The 23021-nt window shown below is 47.3% G+C and overlaps 1 long non-coding RNA gene across 1 annotated transcript in view; it reads right to left on the bottom strand.

Moving 5' to 3' along the window:
- Positions 1 to 3889: 3889 nt before the first annotated feature.
- The window catches only part of LOC146766057 (uncharacterized), a 35102-nt gene continuing 15970 nt past the window's right edge, over positions 3890 to 23021 (bottom strand). Inside the window, exons 3-5 of the long non-coding RNA XR_014958509.1 lie at positions 10851 to 20803; positions 8029 to 8162; positions 3890 to 5619 (exon numbers count right to left, since the gene is read on the bottom strand). This is a non-coding gene — a long non-coding RNA (uncharacterized LOC146766057). The remainder of the gene's footprint in view (positions 5620 to 8028; positions 8163 to 10850; positions 20804 to 23021) is intronic.

The raw sequence follows: 23021 nt of genomic DNA, 5'->3' as shown, positions 1-23021 counted from the left end.
CCTTTGGCTCAACACCATCCCCATGGCCTTAATCCCAACACCAAACATCAAGATCTGCTCCAGCCTCCCCACCTCTGGTCCCCCCAACAGAGCCAAACACCCCAGAAAGCCTCTTCTTTTGGGGGAAGCTTTCTCCACCCCATCCCAGCAGAAGGGCACCACATCCCACCCACTGATCCCAGCCAAGCCCCAAAAAGCCAGGAACCTCACAATGGGGTATAAGAAAATAAACAACCACCCAGCATCCCCAAAGGAGGGAAAAAAAAAACCACTTACTGTACTGCAACTCTGCCTCATACCTCACTACCCTCAACTGCCTCTTTTATCCCCACCATGGGACCACACACCCCCAGTTCCCCTCCACAATTGGCTCTTCCCAGGACAGCCCCCATTATCTACACCTGCTGCCTCACCTGGATGCACCTGGAGGAGGAATGCTGGTGCCTGTCTTATTGTCTGGGCCACCACTCAACCCCCAGATCTCCTCCCTACATTGATGTTTTGCCAGCTTTGACCTTGCTTTTGGCCAAGACACTTTGTGTGTGATGCCAGCCTGTGCCTGTACAGTGTCCTGGGCTGTGGGGGACAGTCTGGGTTCTGCCACCCCATGCCTGGCAGCCTGGGGTGCCCCTTGTTTTGTCTGGGTAGCTTGTGAGTGGTGCTGCAGGCCAGGAGAGCACCTCCTCCAGTCACAGGGGCCCAGGACCAGGGAGCCAGGCAGAATCAGCTGCACAGAGGTTCCAAGTGAGCCAAGACAGGATTAAGCAACTTGGAGCATCATCAGGCACTGAGCTGCTGGCTGGCACAGCAGGGAGGTGGCAAGGAGAGAAACCCAGCAGGAGCCCATTATCTCCATGAGTCCTTTTGGCCAGGAGCTGCTGGGCAGCTCACAAAGTGCTGTGTTCTGTGCCCATGACAGTCTCCATCAGTCAGGAGATATTTCCATTTATGGAGCCTTTGCCCCAGTCCTGCTCTTGCTGCTGGGGCCAACAGGGACAGCAGCCCCCTGACCCCCAGATAACCACTGCAGCAGGGCTTGGCTGCAGCACTCTGGGCACTTCTGGGGACTCTGAGGTGCTGAAGATTTCCTGGCTTGGCACCCCCTCCACACCACCACCCTTTTAGCAAAGCCTCATAAAGCCCTCTTGGTGTGTGCAGGGGTGCCAGTCTGCTCCAGCTGATGGGGAAGGGAGGAGCAAGTGTTTCCCAAATGGGTAGGGAAAACAGCCATTAAAATATTAAATTAAAACCTGACTTTAAACCACTTGACATCTTTTTCTATGAGGGAGATGGGGAACAAAGACACTCAGAGCTGCAGGAAGGTGATGCTGGGATGCAGATAGGAACTGCACCCTCCACACCTCTGGAGGGGGTGTGCACTTTCCAGCTGTGCACACAGAACCATTCCAATCCAAATTACAGGAATTCAGGGAACAACTAGTATTGCCCAGCATGGAAATATCTATGGAGACACACTGTGCAATATCCTGGCTGCTCAAAGTCCTGGATTCAAGTCCTGGTGCCACACCAATTCTGCATTTCAAAGCAAATAAAATGAGTTGTACACAGCCTTATGTGGAAGGTAATAGGAAAGGTTTGAGGAAAGACCTTCAGATAAATCTGTTGTTTGTAGGCATTAAAAAGCCAGTTGTGCTAATCCTGGCTGCTGTGATTTTAAGCTTCAAGTGCCACTGGTTGCATTATCTTGTTTCTTGGCTGCTTGAGACAGGAAAATTACATTTCAATTGCTTTTTAATTCAACTTAATCTGGTGCAAAAGTTAGCGTGCACCCTCTAATTCTGTTTTCTGAGCGGTTTGTTTCCACTAATTCCTAATCAGCCAACACAAAATCAAAACAGGCCTGGCTCAAGCTGAAATAGATGAGTCCTCACAACCTTGCCAAGCAATTTAATTAAATTGGCTGAAAATCACACCCCAAGGTAAGTGGGGGCAGCCTCCTGCACAGGCCAGCCCCCAGCTTTTGGTCCCCTGCCTGGAGAGCTCTCGCCCAAGGTGCTGCAGGATGTGAATGTGAAACAAGGCTGGGAGAGGTTTGTGGTTGTCCCAGGCTGCTCTTTTTCTCCCTGCTCCTTCCATTCCCTCTCCACCTGCCAAGCACAATCAGCCCCATCCTCTTCAGTTCCCTGTCACCTTCAGCACACAGAGGAAGGATGGGGAGAGAAAAACACGTGTAATGGATGAACATCCCTCTCCTTGTCCTTCACTCTGGTCCCTGATGTCATGAGAGGTGGCACTGCCACACAGTCGACCCCAGGAGCAGGCTGAGGATGAGGGGGGTGGATTTGAACCTGTGCTGAGGACACAGAGAGATCAATATTTTTCAAATGGGGAAGGGAACAACCACTGGAGGAAAGAAAAGTTTTGGGTTTCAGCATAATAAGAAGGTATCACAGCTAATGGAGAGGAAAGGAGATAAACCCCTAAATCTACATGACAGTGTCCCCTGAGCTCAGCTTTGTGTGCTCAAGCTGAAAATCCACATTGTGACAGGTATGAGAAGCTGTGGTTCCAGTGCAGGGTTTTTTTTGAGGCTGTTCTCCCCCACCCTGCCACCCTTCACCCCACACTGCACCTCAGTGAGACTCTGACTGGGGTAGACTTGAAAACACTCATTTTAAGCCCTGAGAGAAAAGCCCTGATTTCCTCTCCTGTGTTTTTCATGTTTCTTGCATGGATTTACCTTCACTGCATGTGGAGAAAGGTACTGGTCAGGGTTCTGTCAGCATGTGGCATCTCTGTGGCGGGGAGAGACGAGGCAGGAACACCCTGTGGTCCATCCTGGGGTGCTGCACAGGCACAGCAGCTGGTTGGAGTAACCCCTTTGTGAGAGGAGAGCTTCAGCTGGATGGAGGGAAGCAGAGGAGGGGTCCCTGCCCACCCCTGAATGCTGCTCTCACACAATGTCCTCTCTGCCAGCAACAGTGCACTTCCAACAAATGAACATCAACAAACTAATTTTACTTATTAGGTACACTAGCAGCAAGGAGATATCCACGTGGGTTCCTGAAACAGCTGATGATGTAACTGCTGGTGGTCTATAAAATCATGATGTATCCTGACTGGAAGGGACCCACAAAGGGTCAGAGTCCAGCTCCTGGCCCTGCCCAGGACACCCCAGCAATCCCACCCTGTGCCTGGGAGCTCTGTCCAAATGCTCCTGGAGCTCTGGCAGCCTTGGGGCTGTGCCCATACCCTGGGGAGCATGTTCAATGCCCCAGCACCCTCTGGGGAAAGAACCTTTCTTTGATATCCAGCCTAAATCTCCCTGACACAGCTTCATGCCTTCATGGATGTGCAGCATTCCTGAGTGTGGCAGGGATGGAGCCTGGAAATTCCTCCTTGTTCAGTTGGGATCCATCCTCCTGGCACACAGTTTGTGAGGGAGGCAGTGCTAACTCCACAGGCTGCACTGGTCCCTCCTGGGCTGGCAGAGGTTGGGCAGCTTGTGACCTCCCCAGCAGCACCACCAGCTTCTTGTCAGAGCTATTGTTGGTGCAGCCACCTCGGGCGGGAGCCGGGATCGGAGCTGCTTTGTGCCAGGCACGGAACAGGCACGGAACAATGACAGCCCCCATCTGCTGCAGTCTGTCTAATCAGGACATGCAGAAGGTGGGAGAAGGGATTTATTGTTATCTCTGCCTTACTGCTGAGCCAGAGGCAAAGCCGGGCACTGCAGCTGGATTTTCTGAGGCTCAAGGTTCAGTTTGTGGTTTCCTTTAATTTAGTGAAGCTGCCTCGAAAATGTGGTCCTGCTTTTCTGCCCCTGTTCCTCTGCAGCTAGGGAGCCATGGGCATGTGTCAGTTCAGAGAGTCATGAAATTGTTTGGGTTGGAAAGACCCTAAAGTTCATCTCATTCCAATTCTTCCACTATCCCAGGTTGCTCCAAGCCCCATCCAACCTTGCCTTGGACACTTCCAGGAATCCAGGCGTAGTCACAGCCTCTCTGGGCACCTCTGCCAGGACCTCAGAACCCTCACAGGGAAAAATTCCTTCCCAATATCCTATCCAACTCTGCCCTCTGGCACTGGAAAGCCATTCCCTGTGTCCTGTCTGTCCATCCTCTGTCCAAAGTCCTTCTCCAGCTCTTTGGAGCCCCTTTAGGCGCTGGAAGGGCCTTTAAGGTCCCTCCCTCCAGGGTCTTATCTTCTCCAGGCTGAACAGCTCTGTCAGCCCATCTCTATGGGAGAGAAAAGAAGGAGGAAAAAGAGGAGGAGAAAGTATGATTTTCCATAGTTTCAGTTGAAACAGCGCCTGCTGTGGCTGTGGGATTCTGTGGTGCTTTTCAAGGCAAAGTGTTCTTCAGGTCCTCTTCCCAGCCAAGAAATGGGATCATACCAAAAAGTAAATTAATCATATTGACATTGTACAGAAGAGATTTATATTTATTGATAAAGAGGCCTGGGAGAGTTGGGAATTCCCTGTGAATCAAGGGAAAGAGGATTTGTGTTCAGGAAGACAGCTTGTGGATAACACCAACTGATTGTGCCATCAGCTGGGCTGGGAGCTCCTGCTGAGCTATCAGAGCTTTGGGAAGGAGAACAGCAGCAGGGCTGTGTGAGTTGTGGGAGCTCATTCCCACTTTCCAAAGGCAGCTGTTTGTGTCCATTTGGCTCCACTGTAAGTGGATGCCCCAGAAAACCAGGGCAGCCCTGGAGCGCCTGTAACTCCACACCAGGCTGAACGTGAAGGAACTAATTTTAACTTCTGAGCATCCTCCTTTCTGCCAGCCACGGAGGGATTAGTGTAACAGTTTTTGAAATTATTTAAAAATAACATCAGACTTAATCAGTTATTTATTAAATCCATTATCCTCTTTCAGTTATGGGACACTGATTCAGCTGCAGAAACTATAATCATCTATGGCCAAAATCTTACCTTTTTTTTTTTTTCCTTAGCAGAGCCCAGCAATAATTATTCCTTTAGTTCCTGACTCTGTAACTCAAGGAGCTGAAACAGAGAAATCTATAGTGCTTTTGGGGATGAGGCACAACGGAGTGATGAAGAAACCTTGGCATTAATCAAAAACCCACATAATTTTGTATAAATCATGCATAGCCTTGCTCCACAGCACCTACCACGAGAAAGGCTAAGGTGCTCTCTAAAGGAGTGGAGTGCCTTGTAAATCATGCAGGAAAGAGAAACTCCATGAAAACACCAGGAAATCCATATAAATCACAGGGTCTTGAGCCTCTGGATGCCTCTTTGCTGTCAGGGACTCCATGTGCAGCTTAATTAAGAGGAGGGGATGAGCTTTCCTGCTGCCAGACACTGCTCATCTTGCTCCACTGCCTCTGATTATCCCAGCTGAGGACAGCATTTCAAGAGAAATTAGTGTCTTTGTTTAAAATGTGTATTTAGGGCTTCCCTTTGAAAGCCATGCTTAGGAAATGCTAAAAAGAGGATTGGACATGCATATTTTACCTGATCCAAGGGCTGCAGGTAATTTTTGCTAAGCCCAGAGTTGATGTTCTTCTCTGTTGCAAATGCTTCACATCTCACACAAACTGATTTAGGAATGAGCTTTTGGGGAACTCCCCTGGTAATTCCATCTCCTTGCGCCACCTCCTTCCTGCCACTTCACTGCTCCGAGGCCTGTCCTGGAAATGTGACAGTGTAAAAATTGTAAAATTGTAAAAATGTAAACCAAACTGCAGGACCCACCGGTGTCCTGGGCTGATCCCACAGCGTGGGCAGCAGGGAAGGGAATTTTGCACCTCAGCTCCACTTTCTGAGACCCTGCTTGGGACAGTACTTCCAGCTCTGGGGTGTCCCCCATCACAAGGATGAGGAGTTGCTGGAGTGAGCCCAGAGGATGCCACAGAGATGCTCCAAGGGCTGCTCTGGAGCCAGGCTGGGAAAGCTGGGGGTATTCACCTGGAAAGGAGGAGACTCCAGGGTGAGCTGAGAGCCCCTTCCAGCGCCTAAAAGGGCTCCAAGAGAGCTGGAGAGGGACTTTGGACAGAGGATGGACAGACAGGACACAGGGAATGGCTTTCCAGTGCCAGAGGGCAGGGTTGGATGGGAAATTGGGAAGGAATTTTTCCCTGTGAGAGTGGGGAGGCTCTGGCACAGGGTGCCCAGAGAAGCTGTGGCTGTCCCTGGGTCCCTGGAAGTGTTCAAAGCCAGGTTGGATGGGGCTTGGAGCAACCTGGGATAGTGGAAAGTGTCCCTGCCCATGGCAGGGGGTTGAATGAGATGAGTTTTAGGTGTCCTTCCAGCCAAGCCATTCCATGATTCTCTGATTCTTTAATTCCTTGCATTCAGTGCTACAACTGAAAATGTGACACTGAAAAGTTGGATACAGGAAGACAGACTTGAACTTTGCTTTCCTGTGTGTAGCCTTCCCTGAAGCTTTTGATCACAATGCACAGACTGTCTCCTGCAGGATCTGTGACTCACTGAGCACCTGGTGGGATTTGAAAGGCCTTGGCATTGTCCCCATCAGACCCTCTGTGTCCCACGAGCACCGATCTGACCTTGTTTGGTTAGAGCCTGGTCGTGTCTCTGTAGAGACAACATCCCTGCAGCCCTCACAGGAATACACTGATCCTCCCCAAGCAAGCACAGACAACAGCTGAGAATGAGGTTGCAGCTTTCATTATTTTCTAAATGACTAATAAATGCAAAAACTTCTTGCAGTCTCCTGAGGCAGATCTTTATATAACCCTGTGATCCTTCAGCAGGGCTTTCTGGTCCGGATTCCATTCCTCCCCAAACCACCAGAGATCAGTTTGCTTCTGCTGCTGAAGTACAGCCCCAAAGTGGAGCATCCAAGCTGAGCTCCTTGTTATTCCAAAGCTTGCCACAACAGCACAAAGGCTGAGGCTCTATAACAAGCAGTCATAAATGGTTTTGCACTCCCTGTTCCTCACCTTGTCCTCCTCCATTTATACCCTCCTTCTTTTCAATTGGGAATGTCACTATGGACACCTGGGGTGCTGTGTTTATCCTGGGATCCCTGGCAGCACTGAGGAAGAAACAAGAGCCTTTTTATGTGTGGTCTGTATTGGACAGGTGGAATGCAGATAAGATACGTGTAGGAAATAGGAAATTCTTCCCCATGAGGGTGGGGAGGCCCTGGCACAGGGTGCCCAGAGAAGCTGTGGCTGCCCCATCCCTGGAAGTATCCAAGGCCAGGCTGGACAGGATTTGGAGCAACCTGGGACAGTGGAAAATGTCCCTGTCCATGGCAGGGGTGGAACAAGATGAGCTTTGAGGTCCCTCAAACCCAAACCATTTTGGGATTCTACATGGGCTGACCTGCCTTTAAGTGAAGGCCATTTTCCATCCTGAAACAGAGTTATGTTCCACATCCCTTCAGGCAAGAGGGTTGGACTTTCAGTCTCACTTTAACATGATGAAGGAATCTGTGTCAGGGCAAGAGACTGAGCCCACACCAAAGGCAAACATCCTGCTTAGCAGACAACTCCCTCCACAGCCGTGGTCTGCAGGCCTTGCTGTGCACTGCTATCGGGACACGTCACTCCACAATCTCTCCTCTGTCCTCTGAGGGAACCTTCCAACCCCCTTCCCAGATAATGTAATCATAAGGGGACATGGCTGGGGGAAGCAGCTGCAGCCCAGCCCAGGCTGTCCCAGCAGGTTTTGAGTGTGGTGATGTGCTGGAGCAGAGCGTGGCCAGTGAGACACAGGACAGGGCTGTGGACACGGCTACAACACGTCATTAAACTCAGCAAGAGGCACCCTTGGGAGCAGAAAGCAGCTTGGCTGAGTCCTGGCCCTTGCTGATGTGTCTGTGAGCTGAGTGGGCCAGCAGCTGTTTCGGGTTTACCATTCTGCCCTGGATCACTGTGTGGAGAGATCCAATAGCTGCCTTTGCAGCTTTCTCCTCTTGTGTGGTTAAAACATTTATTTTTCCGAGTTACACATGAGCAAACAGGTCAGAACCCGTTACTTATTTGATGCATTTCACATCCTTCTCTAAGATGTTGGGTTGAGAACTGTTTACAATCTCTGTTCACAGATTCAAGGTTTGAAATAATTACCTAAAAAAGCCCAGAAAATATGACTTACTCCAGAGAGATTCCTGAGGAGTTAATCACAGTTCTCAGCATTCAGGACTCTGGCTGGCCATGGTTTCTGTGGTATTATTCTGCTCCTGACGGGACATGCTGAGTTCCTAGAATCAGATTTTCAGGGTGAATAGTCAGTTACAAATTCAAGAGGTGGGTGTAACATGAACTCTCTAATTTTCACCTCAAAGCAGTTGTTTATCTGAATCTTCCTGCTTGGAAACTCAATCCCAAACGTGTTCACCCACAACACCCACAACGGCAATCGTGGCAGGGTAACCACATCCCAAACGCTCCAGCTGAGGCAAATATAGCACAGAAATACTTAGGGCTGATACAGGAGCTGTTGTCTTTCATGTCTTTCAGGGCAGCTCATACCCACTGAGTGACTGAAACATGCAGGATGCTAGCACAACAACAGCTTTATCCTCCCTGCTTCCAGCAAACACACTGGGTTTATTCATCATAAACATGGGACACAGAAATTATTTTAAAATGAAACTTCAGTTCCATCACCAGTGTGGCTGCTCCTGCCAAGGGTTCAGCCTGAGGTTTGCCTGCCAAAGATCAGGTCTGATGAAATCTGCTATTTCACCTTGGCAAGAAAATGCAACCAAGGATGTGACTTTGCACGGAAGTTAATTTAGATGATCTTTCTATTTCAGCCTCTTGTCCCCTACCCCCCAGCAGCTCAGTTTATAGAACACCCTACAAGACAAGACAAGAAGAAATGGCCACAAAACAAAGCATTATTTGAGGTCTCCTGAGGGGTTAAAGCTTCCCAATCCGGCTCCCAGCATTGCCACCCCCCTGGACTTACAGATAAGGAATGTGTTGTTCAGGCCCTTTAGAGAGCTCTGAAAGAGCCTGGCCAGCCCTTGCAAACACACAGCTTCCAGGACCTTGGGTTTAACCTGCTGTGTGTGGTGGCTGGGAAGAGGTGGGCCATGTGGCAGCAATGGGAGGCAGAGAGAGAAAAGGATGGTGCCTGCAGGTGTGTGTGGAGCCCATCTGCATTTATAGTCGCTGTTTTATATCAGGTAGACTTGAATTCACAGGTATTTTAATCATAAGTTTATTAAATTCCACATGATCTTGAGGAAATGAAATCTCAGAGTTTTAACTAGCCCCCAGCTGTTGGCACGGCCTTACCCCTTCCTTGACTTTTGGGTTTACATTTACACTTAAGCTTTTAAAAAGATCACTCCTTCTGACTTCAGACTGAAAGATCAGAACAAAGTAGACTTTTTGTAGGTAGATTGTCTGCCAAAAAATGGGCTGACACTGGATGCACAACTCTGAAAGTGTAAGTTGTCTTCATGTCCTGCCTCAGTTTCCCCAGCTATGAAAGGATGAGGCATAAAGAATTTAAAGTTCCTGAAGAGTCTAAGCCCTGCACCCAAGAAACTCTGTTTGATGCAAGTATGAGCTGTTTTGGGCTGTACACTTATTTTCTGTAGGCATTTGGTTTAACATTTCATTGATCTGTTCCTGGGACCACCTTAGTCCCTGTGTTTCAGGGAGGTGATGGATTAAGTGCAGACCTGAGCCAGGGCTCAAATATACATCGCAAATCCAGGCATCTCAACCCAGCCAGCCTACAGACTTAGCTGTGTAGATTGAGAGGGGAAATGACTGCTGAGCTGTTACATTCCTTATCTCTGACTGATCAAAGCGGAAATGGACTGAGGAAATTTCTCCTTCTTGCTTTGCGGGTGCAATTCACCCCAGAGCAGCAGATTGCAGCTGAGGGTGTCACACCAGGATCTCTCAGAGCTGGGAAACTGGTTCCCAAGGACACAGCCCTGCTGCCTTGGAGTCCTTGCACACGTGTATTTTTAGCCCATCAAGGTTTTCAGGAGGATGGTGGGGAAATAAGATCACCAGGACAGCCAGGGCTATTGCTGCCTCCCACCAGTGCCAAGTTGTCCTGACTGCAGCCCAAGCAGTGGCCTCTAAACCAGACCCTGGTGGCCAGAATTCCCTTCCCCAGCCCAGGGGCTTCTCCCTCTGTGCCCATCCTGACTCCTGAGCCGGCTGAGTCGCCAGGCTGGCGCCCAGCATTGCTTGGGGCTGCAGAGGTGGGACGGAGAGCAGCCCTCGGCCTGGGCAGTGTGTCCCTGCTGCCAAGGAAAGCCACAGCACAGCCCCTGCTCCCTTTAATCATAGGAATGATGAAATCAGCCTCGCCCCTGCAGGGAGCAGCAGCTGAGCAGGTAGGGCTGGTCCCCAGGGGCACATCTTTGGCTGCTGGACACCAACACGGCGCTCACCATCAGCTGTTGCCTTGGCAGCTTTAAAGCTGGTGCAGATGTGTGGGTGGGGGAAGGAAAACTGCCTGGAGTGTGGGACACAGTCTGTTCCCAGCATGGAACAGGTCCCAAAAAATGCAAAGCCTTGGGACATGAGTCACGCCCTTGAACTCCCCTGCTCCCTCCTCTGGAATGGCTTTGCCACAACTCAGGTTGTGACAAGAGTGAAAACCACCACAGGCCATGGGAAATGGATGTGCTGTGGACTCTCCTGGTAGTTTTGGGTGGCTGAGGGCAGAAGCTGATCAACCAGGTTCTCCCTTTTGGTTTCCTCTGAACCCCCATCCAAAAACTGCCCTCACCAGAATTGGTCTAACAGTTTTCAGGAAAAAAAAGATTGGAGAAAAGCTCCCTGTTCTCAGCCATAGGCAGGTTCCCAGTGGCCTGGGCCTAGTGAGGAAGGTCTAAGAGAAAGTGGGAATATTCTCCCTATTTTTTCCCAGTCAATCTCTTGTTTTCTGACTCCTCTTAGGAGCTACCCACCTGTATTTGGGATCTTCCTTCTGCTGCAGGTTCCCATTGAACTGGAAGGTATCACTGGTGTGAAGAGGACACCACCACAGGAAATTCCATGTTTTCTTCAATCTGCTTCTCAAGAATGTGGGAAACGCTGCTGTCCTTTTCTTTTTCTTCTAGTTTTACCTTCTACCCAAAAGAGAAGCCAAAATGACTGATGGTTATAAGGAAGAGGGTGTGGATGACACTGACCCCATGCAGCTCCTGACTCTGCCTGAAAAAGAGAAACCTGAGGCCATGAACAAGCCCTGGAATAGATTTTTCCTTCTGGGCAAAGAGAAAAGTTTCCTTGTTAAAAGCAAATGGCAAAACACCAGAATATTTCAGTTCTCTGCCTTCCTTTGCCCTCTCTACAAATTAATTCCCTGCACTTCTTTTTGCCCATTCATAAAACAGGGGGGAATCTTGATCTGTGGCTGCAATGAATTCACAGTCACACAGAGCTCTGGGGGCTCCCAGGTGGTCTGGAAATGGGAATAAATAGCAGTGGGAGGAATAATCACAGTGTTTGCAGAGAGATTCCTGAGAGAACAGTGCTATAGAGCAGCCTCGGGGATCCTCAGCCAGGTGGGATTTCCCAGCACTTTATTTCCTACCACCTGCACAACCAAAGCTTAGTAAAAAGTGTTTTATCTGGGTAAAATATTGTGAAGAGCAGGTTATTCAAATAAGAAAGGAGACATAAGCTTCAATAATCAGGGAGGAAGACCCAGTCTTTTTTGTCATGATAGCAATGAGGAAAGTTGTTTGGCGTCAACTAGAAAATTCCACCATACTGATGGCAGCTCTCCTCTCCTCTCCTCTCCTCTCCTCTCCTCTCCTCTCCTCTCCTCTCCTCTCCTCTCCTCTCCTCTCCTCTCCTCTCCTCTCCTCTCCTCTCCTCTCCTCTCCTCTCCTCTCCTCTCCTCTCCTCTCCTCTCCTCTCCTCTCCTCTCCTCTCCTCTCCTCTCCTCTCCTCTCCTCTCCTCTCCTCTCCTCTCCTCTCCTCTCCTCTCCTCTCCTCTCCTCTCCTCTCCTCTCCTCTCCTCTCCTCTCCTCTCCTCTCCTCTCCTCTCCTCTCCTCTCCTCTCCTCGTTCTTTTTCACATCCCCTCAGACTCTGCTGTGGGGGGTCAGTAAAACAATTCTGAATTTAAAGACACAAATAGCAGCGACATTTGGCCATGCAGCAGAAATCCTGTTATTCAAGCCTTGTGGGATTCCTTCGGTGGTTTCCTATTCCTCCTTCCAGCTTCCTCACCACCAGACCTCTGGATTGTCAAGTCCCAGCTTGTCCCTGTGCTGGTTTCCTCCTCCACAAGTTCTCCCCCCAGGCTCTCCCTATCCCACACGCATTCCTAGCCTGTCTTATGCTGCCCTCTATCCTTGGAATAACCTTCTTCCTACTCCAAGCAACAAACCTCATTTCTCTTTCCCATCTTTCTGCCTGCACATCCCAGCATTGCCCGACCATTCCCTGTGGGTGTCAATCCTGGAAAACCCCAAACCCTCCTTGCCAGAACACAGAAGTACTAAACCCCACAGTGCACTTTGCATTTGGTGTTCCTTCCTGGAGCTGGGATTAGCCAGACTGCCCCAAATCCACACGGCTGGACCCCCGTGGAGAGCCTCTGACCTGAATGGAATTCCTGCTCACAGCGGGAATTCAGCTTTTCGTGGGAGCTGGCTGACAGAAAATCCATTTCCCGGGTTGGTTTGGGTGGTGAGGGGTCATTGTGCTCAAAGCCCAAGGCTTCTGCATTGAGCATCCTCCTGGCTTTTGCAGGAATCCCTGCAAGATCAACTCATCCAGATGAATCCACTTCTGGAGACCCTTAATAATACTAAAAACAGGAGAAAGAACAATTCCTTTCATTTGTAAATAGCAGTCCTTAACTTGTAGGTCACTGTAGATCATACAAAGATCTTCCCTCAGAAAAAAATATAACCAAAACTACCTTAAAATGCTTCCTCAAGCAGTAAAGTTAATTTATATTTGCTAACACTTCCCACTGAGCATTATCGGTTCCTATTTTCTTGAACTGAGTTCGTAATTTTGGTTTTGCCTTCCTATTTTTATATGTCAAATAAAAAAATAGCTTTGAACAACCCCTCAAATCAATGCCCTTTCAGCTGATCACTGCTGCAAAGATTCAAAATGCAGATTATTTTTAATTTTACAGATTTTTTTCAGATTATTTTGCAGATTTTCTGCAATTTAATTTTGGAATGCTCAGTGAACATGTAAAACATTGGGAATTTCAACTGAAGCCTCACTCCTGTTTCTGTGTGCTACATACTTCTGCCATATGCTGCAGAGAAAGGAGGATTTCTTTAAGCTTTAATACAGAATCTGAGAAGAAAGATGGTTTTTTATAGATCTGATCTTTGAAAAGATTAAATTTCCTCTCACTGACTTTCAAATTTGCCCCTACAGGCAATGCTGTCTGTCCCTGATGAACACTCAGAACCTCTCAGCTACTTTCTGTTTTCCTACAGATATTGCAATCTTGATTAACAGACTCATCTTTTATTTTCTCATCCAAGGCAAATTTATCTGAATTGACTGTGGTGGCACAGGGAGGCTGGCTGGGGCTAACACTGGGAGTTGTAAGTAAGCAGATAATTCTCCATATTAACTTCGCTTTGGATTTTTTCTTGTGTTGAATGGACCATGTTTTGATTAAATCAGACACGAGCAAATCTGAAATGAATTCTGTGAATTGGAGGGATCTGCACTGCTGTAAATGAAACCAAACTCTGTCTCTTCTTCTACAGTGAAGTTACATGTTTTAGATTATGACAATTTATTTCCTCTTTCTTTACTTGCCTGTGAGACTCTGCACACAAAAAGGACAGGATGCCTCCCCCAAAGCTGTACATTTTTCACTCCAGGATTATATTGCAACCATTACTAACACTCATCATCACAACACTGTAATTGCCTTGCAACCAAGACCCTAAAAATAGCTCTGCAGGGAAGGTGCATTGTTCTGTGCTTGCACACGTGCATCCACCACTAAATTGAGAGCCACAAATCTCAGCTCTCAAGGTGAAAAGACCCCACCATGTTTCCTGACTAAAGCCCTTCAACACACAGAAAAAGGAGAGAGGAAACATATGGACCAGCCATTCTTTAATGTGGGATTGTCTGCATCCCTCTGACTTTCAACTCATCCCAGATTTGCATCACACCCAGCAACCATATGTTGGATTTTCCTCTGTGGACAGGTCAAGGCCAAGGCAAGCTGAGGTTGTTTCCTGGCAGCTTTCAGCCTCCTCCTGCCTGGCACGGCCACACCTTTGCTGGGCAGGTCCAAGGTCCTCCTGCACCTCGGTTGGAGCTCTGTGGGCAGAAGGGATTGTGAGTCCTCCCCCAAGTCAATTGGACTAACCAAATTTGGTAATAAAGGTGATTTGAGTCAACCTAAATTAGCGTGAAGAACTGCAGCTCAAAGCAGACTTACATGGAGAGAAGACTCCAGCTGAGAGGGAAGGATGAAAATGCCAAGGCAGGACCTCCTGGTGATTTGGTAAACCTTTGGGGATTTTGGAGTGAATTGGTGCAGTGAGGTTTAGAGACCAAAAACCAAACTGTGTTAGAGCCTGGCAGAAGGCATGGACAGAGTGATTTCAGGGTGCAAACCACCTTCTCTAGAGCTCTTCACTGAAACAAAGGGCAGTGTAAAGACAAAATGCACAGGACAACCTCACAAACCATTCACTGACAATTCAGTGGGTGCTCAGAAGCAGGATGAGTTATTCTGGAAAGCTGCTCCTGAACCCAACAATGACATAACTGGAAAAACAATGGCATTTTCTGCCTCTCTTTCACTTGCTGCTAAAATATCTGTACTAAATCTTGTAATAGTGGGAGCATTGTAAAGGTTAAAGGCATATTCTGGGAGCATCACTGAAGGATACTGTGGTTTTTGCTGCATTCACAGGACTTACAAAGGATATTGGTGAAATACTGCTTTCACTGATATCCAAAGCAAAATTGTCACTGACAATAGGGTTGTGACTTTTAATCTCTGGCTGCTGGATACATCTGGATATGTTTTCCTTCTGTGCTCCATGTCTGGAGAAGTCATGTGTCATTTCTCAAGAATGAGCCAAGAGATATTATCATTTCTTCCTTGAACTTACTGGTACAGCACTTTGTGTGCATTATTCACTGCCTTTAATGCTCACATCCCTGCTCAATCCTCTGTTTCTAGGATAAAAAAACCTACTCACCAGAAATGTGCTTGGTCAGAGATTGAAATAGGTTCTCTGCAGCGGGGGGTTGTTACTAATTATCCAGGAAGAAGAGGATTGCAAGTGACTTTTCCTTAGGCAGGCCAGAGTGAGAAAGGAAAGCTGTCTTCCCTTATCTTGATCAATGCATGGTGAGGTCTCCCTTGATCTGGCAGGGCTGCCATGAAGGTAAAAATTATCATTTTCAAACTGAAGTGTTGAGCTGCTTCATGCTAATTGCTTGAATCTCCTCAGGACAGGGAACACAGCAAGGACAAGCTTTTCAATATTTTTGAAAAGGTTTGGGTGTTCAATCCCACTTACTGCAACATGGCTGCTATGTCAAAAATCTCCTGGGCAGCCTGGCAGCCTGAGCAACCAACTCATCCCACTAAGGGCTTGCTTTTTTTTTTTTTTTTTTTTTTTTTGTGAAACGTTCAAAACGTGCACAGGAATTGAAACCTAGAAGAGCATTCAGTCTCCAGTCCAAAACCTGCTTGTCATGCCTTGTTTGGACTGATGGCAATTGTGTAATTACCTCTTGGTCTGCCTTGTGCTGCAGAAAGTTCTGCTTGTGCTCAATCCTAATTTTTAGTGTTGCATCAAGGTGTGATCACAGCAAAAAAACACAGATGGTGGGGAAGAGCCACTTCTCACTGGAAGCCTGGAGAAACATCAGTGAAAGTGGAAATACAGCAAACAGGATGCTGCCCCCCTGGCCGGAGCTTCCTGTAGGGATAAAATTCAGCTTCTTCAACCTGAGGGTAAATAAGCAACTGAGGAGCAGTGGGAAGAGCCTGAAGATTTGTTAAATTGTCTGTGAGCTGAAGCCTGAAGATAAAATATCTGCTCCAGAGCAAACAAGCGTGATGTAGGAGTGTCTGGTTAACATTCAGTGGCCTGGGGTTTGCAGGACTTCAGATGAGCTGTAACAGGGATTGTTTGAAGCCTGAAAACTGACAGATCTAAAAGCTGTGGCAGAGACCACAGCTTAAAACCTGCTCATTTCGCATACATGTGTAACCTCAAGGAGCAGCTTTTGTGAGGAGAAGACTTGACCCTTTGTCTAGTTTTGACACATATTTTCCTTTTTAATATCATTTTGAAGAGTATCTGTTGCTGAGCAGAGCTTATTGAGAATGTCTGCTGGCTTCTGAGACTATTATTATAAGCAGGACTTGAGCTACAGAGAGATCAAACAGTCTCCAGCTGTTGAACTTCCAGTGCCCTTTCCAGCAGCTGTTGGTATTTTACAGCTCCCTGGATTTATACATTGCAAACAAGCCTTTTGTACAAAGCAGATATGATTTTCATAGGCCACAAAGATAGGCAGTCCCAAATCATGGCTCACAAGTAACACAATGCAAGATCCTCTGGTGTGTTTGGAGCTGTGCACTCTCCCTGCTCTGGGCAGGATGGGAGAGCAAAGCACAGTGCTGATCTGATGGGACCTGGCTGCTCAAATCTCAGTGGGATGGAAAATTATTTTAGATGTTTGACACCATGGCCTGGCTTCCAGCTTATGGTGCAGATTAAGAATTCCCTTGTGGTGTTCTGTGTCCCTTCTGTCCTTTGATGTCCTGGGCTCTGGTCCAGAAGAAGAGACTTCTGACTTGGGATGTCATGGAGAAATTCAAGCAGAAGCCAAGGAGAAGCAGGCAGAGGTGGACAACATGGACCTGGCCTGAGATCTCACACTTGGTGACACAAATCAGGACAAAGCCAGTGTGCTACGAGCTCAGCCAGTTCACTGAGATTGGAAAAGCTGCTAAAACCAGACTCTTGTTTCTAGGGAATATAGAATGACCTTAAACAACACACTGATTTATTTTTTTTAAATGAACAGATGTGCCGTTGAGAGTCAGAGCTGGCATCCACAGCTGCCACAGGGCAGCAGGCCTAGCAGATGGCTGAGCTGTCAGCTAAGGACTTGATCCTGCTTTGTCCAACAGCCCTGCCTTGCTGGTGAGTTTGGAGCCATGGTGGAGCACAGGCACAGACCCTCCAGAGCTTACAGGAGCCCAGGGGCAGCAGCACCTTGTTGGAGGTACTATTGCTCTGCTCCAGCCAGCCAGCCCTGCTGAACAGGGTGTGTGTGTGTGAGAAGGGATGGAGATGAGAGCTTCCCTTCTGTCCTTCCCAGTTTGTTCCCAGCAGAACTGATCTGCAACTATTTTACTGAGTATGCAGCAAGGGAATGGGGACAATGAGGGATTTACTCCCTGTTATTTGGATTAACATGTTCACCTTCCCTCCAACAGCGGCTGACCAAGTGACTCAGCTGCAGTTTGGAGAGCTCCAGTGGGGTCACCATCAGGCCCAGGGGAAAAGCAGGGAACAAGTGGAGTGGAAGAGCATCCTCTCAGCATCATAGTGCCAGAATGGAGGATTTGGCCAGCAGGTCACTGATGGCCATCAAAGGCTGCCACTGTAACAGCCTCTGGGCAAATCACCCAACCTCCTCAAGCCCAAGGGAGGAGAAGGGGGACATCAGCACAACCAGTGCAGAGCAGTTCTGTTTCTGCCATACCCCTTCTCTAACCCTGTGTAAGCTGGAACATGCTCTTAGCAAAGTCAGAGATGAGCCCAAGCCCTCTGCATTAATAGATCACCCCAAACTTCCATTGTTTTTTCACATACAGAGGCACTGGGAAAAGCACAAGCTTGAACCAAATTAATGTGTGCCTGTTGCCATAAATGCAGATGTGGCTCTGCCATACAGAAATGAGCATCTCAGAAATCCTTTCCAATGACAATTAGTTGAAAACACTGATTATAGAAATGTCTGACCTGTGATGCCACAGTTGGGCATTTTAATGCACAAAGAACAGCAAGGCTGTTCCACAACTCCCCACCAGGTTGCCGCTGGCTTTGATTAAAAATATAATCCTTATAGAAATTCTGAAAAGGAACAAAACCCCCAAAATTCATGGCTTGTTTCTAGTAACACAGAGCTATAGGAAAGCTACCTAAAAGACACATCAACTAAAGATTAAATCAAGATTTGCTTCCCTTGCTTGCATATTGCTGAAGAGCCAGAGCCCTGCAGCTCACTGCAGCCTGTCTTGCCTTTCCTGGTGGCTGTGCCTCGCCTCTCTGCTGTGCTGTCACACAGCCATGCTAATGCTTAGCAGCAGGAACAGTATTTAAGCATATTATCAAACTCCACCAGTTATTCATATACTCCACTGCACAGACACACTGACAGAACATGATCAGAGCATGAATCACAGGCCCTTTGGTCTATCTTTTTTACACTCAGCAACTATTTCCTTTCTTTGCTACCAAGTAGGTTTCTGAAAGTGACATTTGACTGTGCCAAAATATGTTCTGATTGTGCTTGGTTATAGCAGCCTGTAAGCCACATTGTCCTCTCTGTCAGTGTATCAAAGTATGAGCCCAAAAGGTAAAAATATAATCTCTCCACAACATGCTTTCCTTTGGCAGTGCTGCAGAATCATTCATTCAGGGCAAATGGGTTTTTCATGGAAAGGACCCCCTGTGAGGACTGAGACTCTAAGGATTGCTTTAATGCTATTCCCATGCCAGCATTAACTCATTTCCTTTCCCTGTACCCACAGGGAGGATTTCTGCCTCTCTCTGCACAGGTTAACAATCATAAATCTGCTTTCTCATGCACTACCAGGCTGTTCTGCTGTATCTGAACTGGCCGTGCCTTTCCTCTCCTGCTCCTTTCCAGATGTGACACAGCATCACAGGGTGGTAACACAAGAACAAGGATCCCACCAAGCAGTGGTGGATTTGCTTCAGAAATCCAGAGTGTCCTGCTCTGGATCCTCCTTAAAGCAGGGGAGGCTGCATGTAGAGTGAACATCAGGGTCCAATCAATTCTGTCAGCTCGATGTGTCAGCATGCAAATGTCACCGGTTCTGGTGCCCAGCGCTTCCCCATTATTCTTTTGTGGAAAGGATAAAGCCTGTTACTGCAACACTCCCTTCATCCAGGTAACAGCCTGTGGCTGCCCATGTCCTTCTCTTCTGTGCTGAAAGACAATCTTGGTCTGACCTTGAAATTTCTGCCCCTCCAGCGTGAGAGGCAGACGGTGCGCGCCGCGCTCGTGCGCTCCGGGAAGGCACCACGAGCGCTGCTCCAGAAACATTCCTGCACAGATGGAAGCGTGAGCACAGCCCTGGATTAATGACAGGCTACATAATCTCCCCCTGGCAGTCAGTGGCCTTCTGCTGCCCAGACAAATGTCAGGTTTCGATCAACCAGAAAAACCCGCTGCCTACCAGGACTGTCATCAGCTCAGCCCAGCACTCTGCTGTTGAGAGGTGAATGGGAGAGATGGGGAAACTGCTTTTCAGATTTTGAGCTATCTAATGGATAGGGCTGCATCTTACATCTAGTCCCTGCTTGTGAAATCCCATTTTGGGCTTTGCTAAACTGATAAAACAGCATCAGCATAAAAGAGGAGACTGACTCTTGAGATGCAGTCCAGCACCTGGAGGATGTGATGTTTCCTTCTGAGGCTGCTGTCACAGCACTTCCAGTAACTCTCAGGAGTGCTAGAAACAGGACAGGAAAGCTCCAAGGAATCCTGTTAGTGTTTTGCCTTGAAAATCACAAATGAACATGGGAAATAGATTACAGGGGAAGGCTTGTGTCACTTTTCTGTGTATCCAAAGTTAATGCCAGTTGATATGGGGCTATGATTCCAGCTGGGAAATGAAAATGATTTTATAAACCAGAAGGTTTTCTCTCTCTAACCTTGGTAACTCCTGTTAGTTCTTTCACTCCACTCCTCTTTGTCTCATTCCAGGAGCATCTGGACTAACTGAGGGCTGCTTTGCACAGCACATCCCTGCATTTCACCCACTGCATTGCTCCAAATGGATTCAAGCAGTCTGCACAGCAATCCTCAAGCAAAGCACACAGTGCCTCCTGCACAAGCTGGCGCTGGCTGAGGAGATCCTCATGCAGGAATGAAGGAGTTTGGTCATGCCTTCCCAGGCTGCCTTGTGCCCAGGGGAATGTCAGGCTAAGAGACACTTCCAAGAGCCAGGGCCAGAGACAGGATGTCTAATAAACCTCTCATTTTGTGAGAGAAGCACAAAGTATTAGGAAATACACGACCAGGAAATAGACAAATTGGCACCATTTTTTATTGGCCTGTATTGCCTCCTGTGACCCTTTTTTTTTTTTTGCAGGATAACCTCAGAAGCAGGGAGTTGCAGAGGGGGAAGAGCAGCATGAGTTTTCACCTATGACATATATAATAAAGTGGAAGGGCAAGTAATGGAAAGCAGTGAACAGCAAATAAATGTGCTATGAATGGGCAGTTACTCGTGCTGTTTGAATTCCAACACCATCACTGAATGCACATCTTCCACTTGCAGATGTCAGAGATCTGCATCCTGTGCAGGGATCCTGCCCCTGATGGGAAATCACAGAGGGAGTGGCTAGAAATGGCTGCTTCCATTGCTTCTGCTTCTTCCAAGAACTTTCACAGGTAGAAATATTCACAGGCTTCCTTATAGCAATATTTCAGTGCTTGTGGGGCTGGGAAGATACACCAGAGAAGATCTTAGACAGTGATGAGGATTCTGCACTGCTGCTGAGTTTGTCTATCATTATACCTGTATTTCCATGCTTGATACCAAAACCTGAATCCCAGCTTGATCTCTCCAGGGTTTGTGGACAATAAAGAAGGTACCAGAGTTGCTGCTTGGGTCTCCTGACCTGGGGAAAAAGGAATGCAGATTGGATATAAAAGGGTACCATTTACTCCAACCAAACTGGGCTGACTAAACTGATGGCAGTTATGACTCAGGATGCCTTTGGTCTAGATAGAGCTGCAGAGTTTGAGTTTCTACAGCAACCCACTTCCTCATGCATATAATATTCTCTCTTACACACACTCCTGCAACTGACTTTTAATCAGACAGTTCAGTTAATAAAATACAAATGAAGTGCACCTTCAGCTATGTGATAAATCTCACTTGCTTTTACTATTCCTTAGTCAGGCAAAAATCCTACTAACTGATCATTTATCCAATTTAAGACTGGAAAGTAAAATGTAGAGAGATTGTTGTACTCATCTAATATTAGCAGCATGCATCATTAATTTTGCACATATGTTTTTGTCATAACAGAATGAAAGTAGCTATTGTAACAGCCACGCAGAAGGGAGCATTCTGTTCTTTCCAAGAACCTAAAATCTGCATTTCCCAACTTTTATAATAATTACACAATAGTCATCTCTCATCCAACCTACTCTATCCTTAGATTTCAACTTATGGATGGAGATCACTGCCTCAATATTACTTTAAAGCCAATAGCCGCAAGATTACTACTATTATTTTTCATTACTACTAAAACTATTTAGTGCATTTCCTGTCACAGGGTGGCACAAGGTCCATCAAGGTATTTTGGTTTTATCAAGGACAAAACTTTAACCCCTTCAGTTGTTTCTAAGCCCCACATATTTTTTTTTTTGCCACAGGCTTGCCCTGATGGCAATTCAGAGGAATGGCCACAACTTTCTGCAGCTGCTTTTCTGGGAGAAATTAAACATTATGAGGAAAATAAACTGAGGTTGTCCTGTTCTGCAGAATTAAACAGTGGCAATTACAGGCACTGAGAACCTTGGGATGTCTGGGCAGGAAAGATAAGGGCTGGGAGAAAAAATAACAGCCATGTTCAGTTAGAGACACTGAGAAAGTCAGTGACTTTCTTGTTAATTATTGATAGGGCAAGGGGCCTGAATAATTTCTTTCCAAATCAATGCCAGAAAAGTTAGTAAATGGAGAAAATCCTGAAATCTGAGTCTATGCCTGCTGCCTCTAGGGAGTGGAGAATGCCTTCAAAATTCCAGGCCTGGATTTCCCACGTCTCAGAGAAAGAGGGGTGAGGATATGAGCATGGGAATACAAGATTTCACTATTCATAAACATTTAAAAGCTGAAACAAAGATGTTTGGTTCACTTCTCTTAAGCAGGACCACACAGACATCATAAAGGGGCAGTTCCAGCTCAGAGTCTCTTCACTTAGGCCCAGGATGGACAAATAAGTTGAGTTTCTGGTAAGAGGGGATAGAAAGTGCTGACCACGATATACAAGTTTAAGTGAAGCTCCACATATGGTTGAACCAAAATCTGCCTTTTTATCTGGGTACACACCTTCCCAGCTCCAGTGTGAGCCAAATGAGGCTGAGCTTTCAAAGGGTTCTGGTCCCATTTGGACTGGTGTGAATCTAGATCATAATAAGAATCATTTTGCATTTATATCAGTTCAGAATTTGGCATACAGTCCTGACTTCTGTGCTGGCACACAGATCTGCTCCTGTGCTCCATAACAACCTTTTCTAGGAGCTGTATTACTCACACCAGAGATATGAAACTGCGCTGAACAGGCATTTCAGGAAACACCAGGCCTCCCTCTGGTATGCAAAACCCTCTAGGATCTGATAATAAAATGACCACCTCAGGGCTTTCAGGAACCATTAGAACAGAAATGGCTTGTTTTGGGAGCCTCACTGCTTGAACTCTGTAATTCCAGGTGAAGCTGCTGATGAATGCGGCCCAGCAGGAGGTGAGAAGAATCATGTCAAAGACTTGGGAGCTCAGAGAAGACATGAAAGAGCAGAGGAGCTGACAAGCCACCCTCAGCCAGGAGAAGGATGACCTTCCCATCCATCTGCAGGCTGTAATCCACAGGGAATGGTTAAAGGCTCAGGATTCATCGAGGCAGGGCATCAGCTCCCTCAGGTGACTCATAAGAGGATCATTTTCAGAATATGGAATGAATAAAGAGCACATGGGGATGATGCATGAGCTTCACAGGCAGCCTGCCTGTAACTCAAAGTCCTTAGATAACAAAAGACTGAAAAGCCTCCTGGCTAAAGCAAAGGAACTGCTGTCACAAGTCCCAACCACTGATATTCAGTATGAGCCACAGC

The sequence above is a fragment of the Lonchura striata genome, chromosome 14 (genome assembly GCF_050655825.1).
Source record: "Lonchura striata isolate lonStrDom1 chromosome 14, ASM5065582v1, whole genome shotgun sequence".
Classification (NCBI taxonomy): Eukaryota; Metazoa; Chordata; class Aves; order Passeriformes; family Estrildidae; genus Lonchura; species Lonchura striata.
Note: the sequence above shows the minus strand (reverse complement) of the source record. Positions and strands in the feature narration are given on the sequence as shown.